Source organism: Pinus tabuliformis, chromosome 2_1, assembly GCF_031772625.1.
Source record: "Pinus tabuliformis cultivar Carrire ecotype Pingquan chromosome 2_1, CPIR1, whole genome shotgun sequence".
In the NCBI taxonomy this organism is placed as follows: domain Eukaryota; kingdom Viridiplantae; phylum Streptophyta; class Pinopsida; order Pinales; family Pinaceae; genus Pinus; species Pinus tabuliformis.
The window spans coordinates 901,933,854-901,948,252 of record NC_142299.1 but is presented as its reverse complement, the minus strand read 5'-3'; positions in this window follow the sequence as shown (position 1 = coordinate 901,948,252).

The window sequence follows — 14,399 nt, the reverse complement described above, 5'->3', positions numbered from 1 at the left end:
TTCTCCTGAAAGGGTTTCCCAGATAGCATACCTTGCGTATTATGTGTGTGTGGGTTTATTTTGTCATTCTCTACTTTTCTGCTTGATTTACTTTTACATGCATGCATTAATTATAGTTAATTTTACAAATCTAGAAATTAAATAAAACTATAATAGTGTATAATATTATCAAATCTATAGGGACAAATGTGCATGGTCACTTAACTAATGTCTACTTCCCCCAGGAGGAAACTTATAAGATAGACATACTGAACACTCTATCTTTGATCAACTCCAACAGAACTCATCCACTCTGGATCACTGGCGGAGATTTCAATATGATAACAAAGCTGGAAGAAAAGAGAGGAGGCAGGAATAAACTGGATAATGAAAGCATTCATTTAAAAAACTTCATCCAAAACAACTCGCTCATCGATATACCATTTAACAATGGAATATATACTTGGAATAACAAACGAGAAGGTACACATCAGATAGCCTCTCGATTGGATAGATTCTTGCTCTCCGACAATGCAATCCACCTTGGAGGAGACTTCTCAGCTTCAATCTTGCCTCTCATAGGCTCAGATCATTGGCCAATATCGCTTCAATGGAAAAGACCAGGAAACACTACACGTTGGCCTTTCCGCTTTGAAGCTTTCTGGTTGACACATCCAGACTTCAATAACATGATAAATACGGTTTGGAAAAGCTTCAAACCTCCAGATGGCTAAAAAATGTATCAATTCCAGCAAAAACTCAAAAATATCAAAAACAACATCAAACAATGGAATCAACTTACCTTTGGCAACATCTTCCAAGAACAAAATGCTCTAGATCAAGAAATGAAAAGATTACAGCAGAGGATCATCACGGAAGGAAGATCAGAGGAATTCTCAGAGCAAGAAAAACACCTTCAAACACAAATATCAGAACGAGCAAAGCAAGAAGAAATACTATGGAAGAAAAAATAAAGAGTTAGATGGAATAAGGAGGGTGAAGGAAACACAAAGTTTTTTCATCGCACTACTATTTAGAGGAGAATGAACGACAACATCACTCACATCCATTATCTGCAAGGAGAACGATTGGAAAAACATGAGGATATAGAGCAAGAACTTCTTACCTATTTCAAGCAGGTTCGCCAAGAACCTCAGACAAATAGAAAGCCAGCCATAGAGAAGATAACCAAGGATATCCCAAAAAATCATAACAGAGGAACATAATTAGCTCCTCCTCAGGCCAATTTCTTTACAGGAGGTGGAACATGCAATGCGACAATTAAAAGAAGGAAAAGTGCTTGGCCCCAATGGCTTTACTTCCAACTTCTTCCATAACTATTGGGATCTAATTAAAGAGGAGGTTTGGCAGGTCATTGAGGAATTCATGACTAATCGATGGATGCTTCCCTCCATGAATACAACCTTCATTGCCCTCATCCCCAAGGAAGCGCAATCTCAGACTCCTGATAAATTCAGGCCTATTGCTCTTTGTAATGTCATTTACAAAATAGTTTCCAAAGTCATTGCCTCACGACTAAAACCACTGCTACCATTACTCATATTGCTAGAGCAATCAGGCTATGTGGAAGGCTGGAAAATCATGGATGGCATCATTCTCACTCACAAGATTATTCATTCCTTGAAGTAGTCCAAAAAAGCAGGTATTCTTCTAAAAATAGATCTCTCTAAAGCTTTTGATAGTTTAAGTTGGAATTATATTCAAAAGATGTTGATTGCCTTTGGTTTCTCCCCTCCCTGGGTTAGATGGGTCACGAGTTTGATAACTTCCACCTTCTTTTCCATTCTGGTCAATGGTATCCCCTCCACCCCTTTTCATCCCTCCAGAGGAATCAGACAAGGCGATCCCCTATCCCCCTTTCTGTTCGTCATGATGGTGGAAGGGCTTGGAAGAAGCATCAAAGAATCTCTTCATTCCCAGCAATTAAGAGGCTTCTCCTTTCCTAACTCCCCTTCTTTTACCCATCAACAATTCGTGGATGATAACATGCTGTTTGGCCATCCTTCGGTCTAGGAAGCTCTCAAATTAAAATCCTTTTTCACTGAATTCTTGGATGCCTATGGAGCGAGCATAAATAAGGCTAAATCCAAACTTTTTTTTTCATACCCCTACTATTACTCTATCTTCAATAGCTCGTATCCTTGGATTCCCGATAGTTTCTCTCCCTTCCAAATACCTGGGAGCTCCCATGACTGATACAGCTCTGAAGCACTCATCTTGGCACATGCTCTTGGAAAAATTGGAAGCTCACCTCTCCTCCTGGACTTACAGTACCCTCAATATGGCCAACCGTTTAGTCTTCACCAAAGTTTTTCTGCAATCTATGCCTTTGTATCTTTTTTCAGTCCTGGCAACGACAAAATGGGTCCTCAAGGAAATCAAACATCTTCAAAGATCCTTTATGTGGGGCAACTCGGGACAAAATCGCAAATGGGCTCTTGTGAAATGGGACACAATATGCCTTCCAAAAAAATCATGAGGTACAGGGCTTCGTGATCCCCAACACAGTAATGCTGTCATGGGAGCATGCATCTAGTGGAAATGGCTCACGACACTACACACTCCCTGGGCTATCCTCTGGACAACAAAATATGCCAACAACTGACCTATATATGATCTAATCCGACTCACAGAAGTTGGCCCAGGATCCTTAATCTGGAATGTAGCTAAACAACACAAGGACTTAATCCAATAGCACAGTGTTGGAAATAATACTGAGAGGGGGGGTGAATCAGTATTATCTAGCAATTTACCAAATCTTCCTTATTTGATCTTTTGAAATATTCTTGCATATCAGTACCATAAAACAATGAGCATGAATAAAGAAAATAGACAGTCACACCAAAGAACACAAGATGTAAGGTGGAAACCCAATGCGGGAGAAAAACCACCTGCTGCAATATGTCTCTATCTTCTTTCAAGAAATTCTTTTTACACTGATTTTGTACTGGTGCAGTCCTTTACCAGCACGCAGGCTGCAACCTGCAGAGAGCTACAACTCTCTCTCGTTTTCCAGTCTCTCCTGGAAGGGAGCTACAACCCCCTACTTCTTTTCATGAAGAATCAAATGATCAACAAGTATACAACAGATACAGTCTACTACAGATATCAGATCAGTAATTACAGAAACAACCCAGAACACCTTATGAACAGAAATATACAATCAACAGATCATCTTAAGACAGGGACGCATATTTTCTTTCTGTGGCCTGCGACTGGACGCAGTATACCTTATGCTGTTCTGCGTGCAGACGCACTGTTCCTCTTTGCTTTTCTGCGACCGACGCACCCAGCAACACTATCGCGCCGCGTCTTTCGCTTCAGAGACGCACCCAATTCCACAGTCGCGTCGCGTCCTTTGCCTCAGAGACGCACCTGAGCCTTTACTGTACTGCGTCCCGGCGCACTTTCCCTTCACTGAATCTGCGTCCCTTCAGATATAGAAGATAAGAGGACTTCAGAACCAACCCAAACACTCAGATCCACAGATCTGATTATGCGCCATATAGATCGTAGTCCATTAGAAGATTCGCCCTTATAGATTTGGACTAGATCTCACCAAGAGATATTCAACCAAGATGATACTTAATCCAAATGAACTCCTTTGCTTTATATAGGCAAGCTTCTCCCCAAAACATGGAACAAAACCACGAGCCGACACCATAGAAACACAAAACCGTCGGCTAGATATCACACAAGAAACCCCCACGTGCTTTTCTCTGCCTTGAAATGTGTGCACTGGGCGGACGCACCTCCTGAACGGCTGGCCTGCGTCCCTAGACGCGGGTTCTGTATGGTATACCTGCGGGGACGCACTTGCTGAACATATTTCCTGCGTCCTTCTTGATTTACCACCTGAATGAGTTTGCCATCAAGGACAACACCTGAATCATAATGCCAACAAACTCCCCCTTTGGACTTGATGGCAACCACATAATCTTCAGCTTCATCATTCTCCCCCTTTGACATCAAGGGCAAAGGGTATGCTCCCCCTATGCTCATGCTTCTCCAGATCTGTAACCAGAAATCCATCATGAAGGAGACAGAGACATATTGCAGCTATTTCCAAGATCTCCTTCTCCATAATGCCAACAATGCATTATGTGCTCCCCCTGAGCCTATACCATCAATAGGAAGATGATCAATAGTGAGATGATGCATCAACAACCCCCAGCTTTTGCCTGAGGTATTCAAAAGTGTCCCTGGGCAACGGTTTGGTGAAAATATCAGCAACTTGTTCCTTAGAAGGAACATACTCCAACTTGACCTTCTGTTCAAGTACTTGTTCCCGGAGAAAATGGTACTTGATTGGTATGTGCTTGGTTTTTGAATGCATAACCGGATTCTTTGAGATGCTGATTGCACTTGTGTTGTCACATAAGATAGGAATAGGAGGTGTACAAGTGATTTGATAATCCTGCAAAGTCTGCATCATCCAAAGAAGTTGGGTGCAACAAGATGCAGCAGCAACATATTCCGCTTCAGCTGTAGACAAGGCAATTGAACTCTGTTTCTTGCTGAACCAAGATACCAGTCTGGGACCCATAAAGAATGCACCACCACTTGTGCTTTTCCTGTCATCCACGCTTCCGGCCCAATCTGCATCTGTATAAGCATGAAGAGTGAGATCTGTATCTCTAGGATACCATAGACCATAATTTTGAGTCCCTTGAAGATATTTGAAGATTCTCTTCACTGCTTGAAGATGAGTCTCCTTTGGATTTGCCTGAAACCTTCCAACTATTCCAACTGCATGCATGATGTCTGGTCGGGTACCTGTCAAATATAGTAAACTTCCAATCATAGATCTGTAGGTTGGTTGATGTACTGCTGCAGATTCATCATTTGCACTGAGACTACATCCTGTGACCATGGGTGTACATACTGGTTTTGCATCTTCCATGCCATATTTCTTCAAAATCTGCTTGAGATACTTGGTTTGAGATAAAAGGATTCCTCCTTTCTTTTGTTGGATTTGCAAACCAAGGAAGTATGTCAGTTCTCCTAGCAAGGACATCTCAAATTCTTTCTGCATGACCGAGGCAAAGCTTTGACTCATAGCTTCTTCATTACTGCCAAAAATAATGTCATCTACATACACAACAAGTATTAGTAATTTGTCATTTTCAACTTTTATATAAAGATTGCTATCTGCTGAACCTTTTGAAAAACCTTGTTGATGAAGATATTTGTCCAACCGGTAGTACCAAGCCCTTGGAGCTTGTTTGAGACCATAGAGAGCCTTTTTTAATCGGCATACAAGATTTGGATCGTTTCCAAGAATGAAACCATCTGGCTGTTCAATGTACACTTCTTCATCCAAGTCTCCATTCAGAAAGGCTGATTTCACATCCATTTGAAATACTTTGAAGTTCTGACAACTTGAGAGAGCAAGAAACATTCGGATGGCCTCAAGTCTTGCAACAGGAGCAAAAGTTTCTTCAAAGTCTATTCCTTCTTGCTGTGCATACCCTTTACAAACAAGTCTGGCTTTGTTTCTAATTACTTCTCCATTTTCATTCAATTTATTTTTGAAAACCCATTTTGTTCCGATAACATTCTTATCCTTTGGTCTAGGAACCAGCTCCCAAGTGTTGTTCTTTTCGATTTGCTCAAGTTCTTCATCCATTGCTTTCACCCAACATTCATCTTTGCATGCCTCTTTCACATTTTGTGGTTCAGTAGAGGAGAGTAATGCCAAATAACTTGAAGCTTCTGCAACTGTTCTTCTAGTTTGTATACCTGCTTCTTTTTGTCCCATGATCTGAGATTCTGGATGGTTCTTTTGAACATATCTGGATGGAGTCTTTTCTTCTATTCTTGTTCTTTCTTCTGCTTCTTCGTGAGGTCCTTCTTGAGATTGTTCTTGCGGTTCTTCTTCTTCATCATTCTGTCTTTGAGGGTAGCTTTCATCTTCTTCAATGTCTTCACGATGTATTTGCCTAGGAATGTATCCTTTCTCATCAACCACTACATCAATGCTGTCAACAATTCTGCCAAGTCTTTTATTGTAGCATTTGTATGCTTTGCTATGTGGAGAGTAGCCAAGAAGAATTCCTTCATCTGCTCTAGGATCAAGTTTGCCAAGCTGCTCCTCAGTATTCTTGATATAGCATTTGCTCCCAAATATTTTGAAGTGCTTTACCGAAGGAGTTTTACCACTCCAGAGCTCATGAGGAGTTTGAGTGCTGTTCACTCGGACATTTGTCTTGTTGAGAATAATAACTGCCGCATGTGCAGCTTCACCCCAGAAGGTTGCAGGAGTTCCTGATTCATCAAGCATAGCACGAGCCATTTGCTGAATTGTTCTGTTCATTCTTTCCACTACTCCATTTTGCTGAGGAGTTCTAGCTGTAGAAAATTCTCTCCTTATCCCATGTTCATCACAGAAATCGAAAAATTCATTTGAAGTAAATTCTCCACCTCTGTCGGATCTGAGGCACTTAATTTTGTGACCTGATTCATTTTCAACCAAAGCTTTGAAGGATTTGAATTTTTCGAAAGCTTCATCTTTGTGCTTCATAAGTCCTAACCAAACAAACCTGGAGAAATCGTCAATAAATAATATCAAGTATTCCTCTCCTCTAGGTGTTCTTTTTCTGAATGGTCCACATACATCTGCATGTACTAGCTCAAGAGGCATGCTGGCTGATCCTTCTTTCTCTGGAAAGTTAGTTCTGGTTTGTTTTCCAAACTGACATGATCTGCATATGGTGTTGTTAGGAATTTTGATATCTGGAAGATCGCGAACTGCCTGATATTTGCAAGCTTTCCTTATTTGTGAGAAGCTTAGATGTCCCAACCTTCGATGCCATAACCAGTGCTCTTCATCCTTGCTTAGATAGCATTGTTGTTGTCCTTCATCAAATATGTATAGATTATTTGGAGTTCTTTTTCCTTTGAGAACTGTTTTACCTATATCAAGATCACGAACAAGACATCCATTTGATCTGAATATAACCTCGGTTCTTTGATCACACATCTGGCTTACACTTAGAAGATTATGCTTTAGTCCATCAACAAACAAAACATTTCCAGCCTTAACATCTTCTTTTAAAGGAGCAATACCTTTTCCTTTTATAGTTGCAGGAGTATCATTTCCAAAAGAGACTTTCTTTCCCTTTTCTAAATTAGAATAAGATTCAAGTTTTTCTTTATCACCTGTCATATGCTTTGAACATCCACTGTCAATGTACCATAGATTTTCTTGTCCTTCTGCATAGAATGCTATCCCACATCTTTCTGTTTGAGGTTCCTTTATTTTCCATGTTTTGGTGCCTGAGGCTTGTTCCTTTTTTTGTTCTTGTACCTTTCTTTCCGGAAACCTGCTTCTGCATTCAAAGTCTTCATGTCCAAAATTATTGCAAATAGAGCATTCAACTTCATTTTCAAGAGCTGAAAAGTTGTTATAGGTCCTTTTTGTAATCCCTGTCATACTTCTTTGTTTTTGAGCTTCCCTAGTCATGATTGTTTTATACGCAACACATTGAGCTGCTTTGTGGCCAAAGTTATGGCAAGAAAAGCATTGTCCATTGAAGAAGCTTCTGCGATTATTGAATCTACCAGCCAACTGATTGTAATTTCTATTTTCATCTATTCTTGAACCAAATTGGGAAGATTTTACCTGTGGCTGGTTGTGGCTTTTGTTCACCCTTAAGCTGGATTGCCCCTGATAGTTTCTGTTTGACGTTTGTCCCTGCTTTACCTGATGATCTTCCTTGTGCTCTTGCTCATTTCTTCTTGCTGCATCAAGATAACTTTTTGAAGTGGATGCTTGAGAAGTTTCTCCATTATAGCCCAGACCTGTCTTATTTAGTGGAGACCGCTGCACACTGATAATCTCATTCAAAGTTTCAGATCCTTTGACAAACTTGAGATTAATAGTTTTTGTTTTCTCAATTTCTTTTCTAAGACCAACAATTTCACCTTCTAATTTTTCAAGATGTTTTTCCTTTTCATCAATTTGAAATTGTAGAGTATCAATAATCATGTTCTTTTCTTCTATACATCTCTTGAGTCTAGTAATTTCATCATAAAGGTTATCCACATCTACAGCATCCTCATAATCATCATCTTCAAATGCCATTAACAATCTATATTTGTTACCTTGTTCATCTTCATCACTGTTTGATAAGCCATCACTATCTTCATGGGTGTAGTAGCTTTTCTTATTTGCACTCTGTTTCTTGTTCCATCTAACTGGTTCCTTTCCTTTATCCTTATAAGAGCATTTTGCAGCATAATGACCTACTCTTCCACAAGCAAAGCATTTGAAAGGTAGCTTACCTCTGAACCTTCCAGAACCCCTTTGAAGATTTCTGACAAAATTTGATTCTTCTTCCTCTTCTTCTGGAACATGACTTGCTTCATAGTGATCTTCTTTGCCTGATGCTTTAAAAGCAGCTTCCCTTCTGTCTGATGGACCTCCCTTTCTCATTTCATAAGCAGTTAGAATTCCATGCAGCTGAGACATAGTGAGAACACGGAGATTTTCCTTTTCTTCTACTGCAGATACTTTAGATTCAAACTTGGGGGATAAAGATCTTAGAATCTTTTGAACTACTATAGTCTCTTTTATTTCTTCACCCAAATTTTTCATACAATTAACAATCTCATCTACTCGAAGAAAATAATTAGCCACACTTTCATCATTATACATCTTGAGAGTCTCATATTGAATCCTGAGAGTTTGAAGTTTAGCTTCTTTTACCTGTTCATCTCCTTCATAGCTAGTGATCATTTTGTCCCATATCTCTTTTGCTGATTTGAAGTGCATGACCTTCATGAACTCTGTTTGGGATATACTTCCTAATAGAGTACTGACTGCTTTTGCATTTGTTTCATACTGCTTTTTCTCAGCTGGATCTGTAGGAGTAGCTGAAGGAAAGGCATAGCCTGATTCTACAATGTTCCAAACTTCTGTACCAAGAGATTGAAGATATGCAGTAACTCTTACCTTCCAATAATTGAAGTTTGTCCCATCGAAGACGGGTGGCCTGATTGATGCTTCTCTCTCGTAGTTGCTCATGATGAACGATCTACCTTCAAGCGATCAAGCTTTTCTGAAGGACCTGCTCTGATACCAATTGTTGGAAATAATACTGAGAGGGGGGGTGAATCAGTATTATCTAGCAATTTACCAAATCTTCCTTATTTGATCTTTTGAAATATTCTTGCATATCAGTACCATAAAACAATGAGCATGAATAAAGAAAATAGACAGTCACACCAAAGAACACAAGATGTAAGGTGGAAACCCAATGCGGGAGAAAAACCACCTGCTGCAATATGTCTCTATCTTCTTTCAAGAAATTCTTTTTACACTGATTTTGTACTGGTGCAGTCCTTTACCAGCACGCAGGCTGCAACCTGCAGAGAGCTACAACTCTCTCTCGTTTTCCAGTCTCTCCTGGAAGGGAGCTACAACCCCCTACTTCTTTTCATGAAGAATCAAATGATCAACAAGTATACAACAGATACAGTCTACTACAGATATCAGATCAGTAATTACAGAAACAACCCAGAACACCTTATGAACAGAAATATACAATCAACAGATCATCTTAAGACAGGGACGCATATTTTCTTTCTGTGGCCTGCGACTGGATGCAGTATACCTTATGCTGTTCTGCGTGCAGACGCACTGTTCCTCTTTGCTTTTCTGCGACCGACGCACCCAGCAACACTATCGCGCCGCGTCTTTCGCTTCAGAGACGCACCCAATTCCACAGTCGCGCCGCGTCCTTTGCCTCAGAGACGCACCTGAGCCTTTACTGTACTGCGTCCCGGCGCACTTTCCCTTCACTGAATCTGCGTCCCTTCAGATATAGAAGATAAGAGGACTTCAGAACCAACCCAAACACTCAGATCCACAGATCTGATTATGCGCCATATAGATCGTAGTCCATTAGAAGATTCGCCCTTATAGATTTGGACTAGATCTCACCAAGAGATATTCAACCAAGATGATACTTAATCCAAATGAACTCCTTTGCTTTATATAGGCAAGCTTCTCCCCAAAACATGGAACAAAACCATGAGCCGACACCATAGAAACACAAAACCGTCGGCTAGATATCACACAAGAAACCCCCACGTGCTTTTCTCTGCCTTGAAATGTGTGCACTGGGCGGACGCACCTCCTGAACGGCTGGCCTGCGTCCCTGGACGCGGGTTCTGTATGGTATACCTGCGGGGACGCACTTGCTGAACATATTTCCTGCGTCCTTCTTGATTTACCACCTGAATGAGTTTGCCATCAAGGACAACACCTGAATCATAATGCCAACACACAGCTTCTGGGAAGTTAGGGATGGTAATAATGTAAGGTTCTAGGAAGACTCTTGGCAGCAGAGACCCAAGCTAAAGGAACTGATCAAACCTCACCAAATACCAGATTGGGAAGCGCAAATGATGGACAAGGTCAATCAACACTAGATGCCCACTCTATCGTAAGGATACAGACAGTGGATAAGCATAAATCACATCATCAAGCAAGGCACGAATTCCGTTCAACAGAATCTAGAGGCAGAACTCTCTAATAGGAAAATTCGCCATTCAGATAAGAAGGATATACTCAAATTGGGTTACCAGACAAGAGGAACCTTCACCACACATGAGGCTTACAACATAATTATAAGGAACCACACAGTCAAGGATCCTCTTTGGAACAAAGTCTGGGCCCCCAACATTTGGCGAAAAGTGTCCACTTTCCTTTGGTTTCTCTATCAAAATAAAATCCTCACTTGGGACAATCTTCAGAAGAGAAGCTTTCATGGGCCCTCCATATGTCCCAACTGCAAGCAAGAGGAAGAAACCACTATGCACCTCATGAATTCATGCCCATTAGCACACAGACTCTGGGAATAAGTAAGCTTCCAATGCCAAAAGGATGGACGAATTAAAGAGGATATCACCAACACTTTGCGCACTTGGGCAATGAATCCATATAAGAGCAAATTGTTAAACTCTTTATGGAAACTTATCCCAGGCCTTCTCATGTAGACAATATGGAAAGAAAGAAACCGACGCATCTTCAAGGACCAATCCTCCCCTTTAGAAGTCCTATGGAACATTGTTTTTCAAAACCTTTGGGAAACCTTATTACTTCAAACTTGGCATGAAGAAGACTTTCCTTCCCTTCCGCAGGAACATAATATATGGGCCAACTAGAAACTACAGTGGAACCAAGAGCTGGAAATCCATGGTAAACCTTCATCAAAGAGAAAGATACCAGAAAAATGGCTCCCTCCACCCCAACACATGATACAACTTAACTTTGATGGAGCCTCAAAAGGCAATCCAGGCAAAGTAGGATTTGGAGGAGTATTCAGAGATCATAAAGGCGCACCCCTTCTAACCTTCATAGGCTCAAATGGATGGGATACGAATAACTCGGCTGAATTAGAAGGGTTATGGTAGGGGCTTCTCTTAGCTCAAATTCATGCTTTCTTCCCACTCTTGATTGAAGGTGATTCTCAGATTCTCATAAACATGGTTAATAGGATTCTGCAGGGGACACCGTCAAACAAAGTGGTCAAAATCTGGAGATTGGTGGAAAGAGTTGAACTCATTGAAATGTGGTTGTCCACCCATAGAGCAGTCAATTGCAAACACATTCGTAGGGATGGCAACAAAGTGGCTGATCTTTTAGCTAACATAGGAGTGGATAGTGGAATGTCTCTACATGCAGGCTCGCTCACCACTATTGCCACTGCGCTCCAGTTAAAGGAATACAATGATTTGGTGAAGATTGAAATGGCATAGGGAGAGGAAGCACACTTGGATGCGGGTGACAACCAAGCCATTTATAATGATTAGACCGATGGGCAACGAGAGGACGGGCCACATGGCCTCCAGCGTTCCATTCCATGCCAGCCTGAAACAAATTCATGGCTGCCTGCAAGTTTCATTAAATGGGTACTATGGTCGAGATTTACCCATCATTCGCACAGCAATGGATTCCACTCGCCATAATGCTGATCTTCCCCCCCTGCTCTATAGCATATGTCTGCCTCAGGCAGCTGAGCCCTGCTCTTGCATTGTTACCGGGAGCCGTTGCTGGTTATTAAGCTGTGTAGACTTTGGTAATGGGCATCATTTCTCCCACACCAGGTTCTGCAATTTGACATCAGCCCAACCTTCCCTTGCTCATCCTCTGCTCAGTCCTTTAGCCAACTCCCCCATTGATAGCTCAACTTTGCATTCTGTGTTAGAAAATTATATATTACAGAGCAATGGAACACATAAAATATTGCAGAAATATAAACACGGAGAATGCACAAAACAAGAGAGACACAGATATACGTGGTTCACCCAATTTGGGCTACATCCACCCCGAACAGCCAGTCCTTCCTTTCTATTATCCAGCAAAATGAAGAGACACAACCTACAGTAAATCCGCTGTAATATCCTCTGTTTTCTCTCACAATCTCACCTCTCTGTTTCTCGCTCACAGAATACACATCTATCACACAACCTCAAATACAATGCCCTCATACAAAGAGAGGGGTTGCCTTCTAGGGAAAAAAACCCTAAACTAAACATAAGTTCTACCGTCAGATCATCCGCCCCCCACTGGACCCCCCCTGTAGCGAATATTTTACGGGCGGCGTTGCCGCCCCCATTTCGAACTGGGGTCCTATGTGGCGATACCTTTGAATTAGAAGATAATTAGGCTCCACACCCAACAATCTCCCACTTGGAGACTGATTGTAGCAACTCCACCGCTGCTCCATTTGCTGGACAATGACTCCTCTTTGGACCTGGCTGTTTCTCATATTCATCGTCATCCTTGAAGACCAACTAAAACTGAGCATATTCTCAGTTTCTCCATGGTTACAACTTTTGTTAGCATATCTGCAGGATTCTGGCTAGTGTGTATCTTTTCCAGCTTCAACTCTCCATCTTCTAACACTGATCGTATGAAATGGTACTTGAGCTGTATGTGTTTAGTCCTAGAATGAAATGTTGAGTTCTTTGCAAGATGAATGGCACTTTGGCTATCACTGTATAACGTGCCCATATAATGCTCCTTACCCAATTCACCCATAAACCTTTGTAACCAAATCATTTCTTTACTAGCCTCTGTAGCAGCAACATACTCTGCTTCTGTTGTTGAAAGTGCAACAACACATTGGATTTTTGAAACCCAACTGACATCTGTTCCTCCAACAGTAAATACATATCCTGTAGTGCTCCTCCTATTATCTCTGTCACCTGCCATATCTGCATCAACATATCCTTGTAGGGAGATGTTTGAACCACCAAAGCATAATGCTTGATTTGTGGTACCTTTCAAATATCTGAGAATCCATTTCACTGCCATCCAATGTTCCTTTCCTGGATTGTTCATATACCTGCTTACAACTCCCACTGCATGTGCAATATCAGGCCTTGTGCAGACCATTGCATACATTAAGCTTCCAACTGCTGATGCATATGGAACTTTGGACATATAATCCATGTCTTCTTGGGTCTTTGGGCACATTTCCTTGCTAAGTTTGAAATGGCTAGCAAAAGGTGTACTAACTTGTTTTGCATTGCATGTTAAATCTTTTCAACACCTTTTGTATGTACTCATTCTGAGACAATGTTAATTTACGGTTTTTCCTGTCTCTAGTTATTCTCATGCCAAGGATTTGTTTTGCAGCTCCCAAATCCTTCATTGTAAATGAATTTGCTAATTTTCTTTTGAGCACATTTATTTCCTGCATGTTAGATCCTGCAACAAGCATGTCATCTACATACAATAACAATATAATATAGTTGCTATCATTTTGCTTTTTCAAATAAACACAATGATCAGAGTGACATCTAGTATAGCCTTGTTCAGACATAAACTTGTCAAATTTTAGATACCACTGCCTTGGAGCCTGTTTTAAGCCATACAAGCTCTTCTTCAACCTACACACTAGTTTCTCCTTCCCTTTCACCTCATATCCTTGTGGCTGCTGCATATATATCTCTTCCTCCAAATCCCCATGGAGAAAGGCTGTCTTTACATCTAACTGCTCAAGATGCAAATCTTCAGCTTCTACAAGACTTAAAATAGTTCTGATTGAAGTCATTTTAAAAACAGGAGAAAATATTTCATCAAAATCAATACCTTTCTTCTATGCAAACCCCTTCACCACAAGTCTAGCTTTATACCTCTGTTTTCCTCCATCTTCTTCCTTCAGCCTGTAAACCCATTTATTCTTCAATGTAGTTTTTCCTACAGGCAACCTGACTAAATCCCAAGTCTGGTTATGCATTAAGGAGTCCATCTCTTCTTCCATGGCTACCTCCCACTTCTTCCTGCTTTCAACCTGCATTGCTTCTTCATAACATTCGGGTTCACCGAAATCAGTCAACAATAAATAATATAATGAAGGAGAGTATCGTTCAGGGGGTCTACT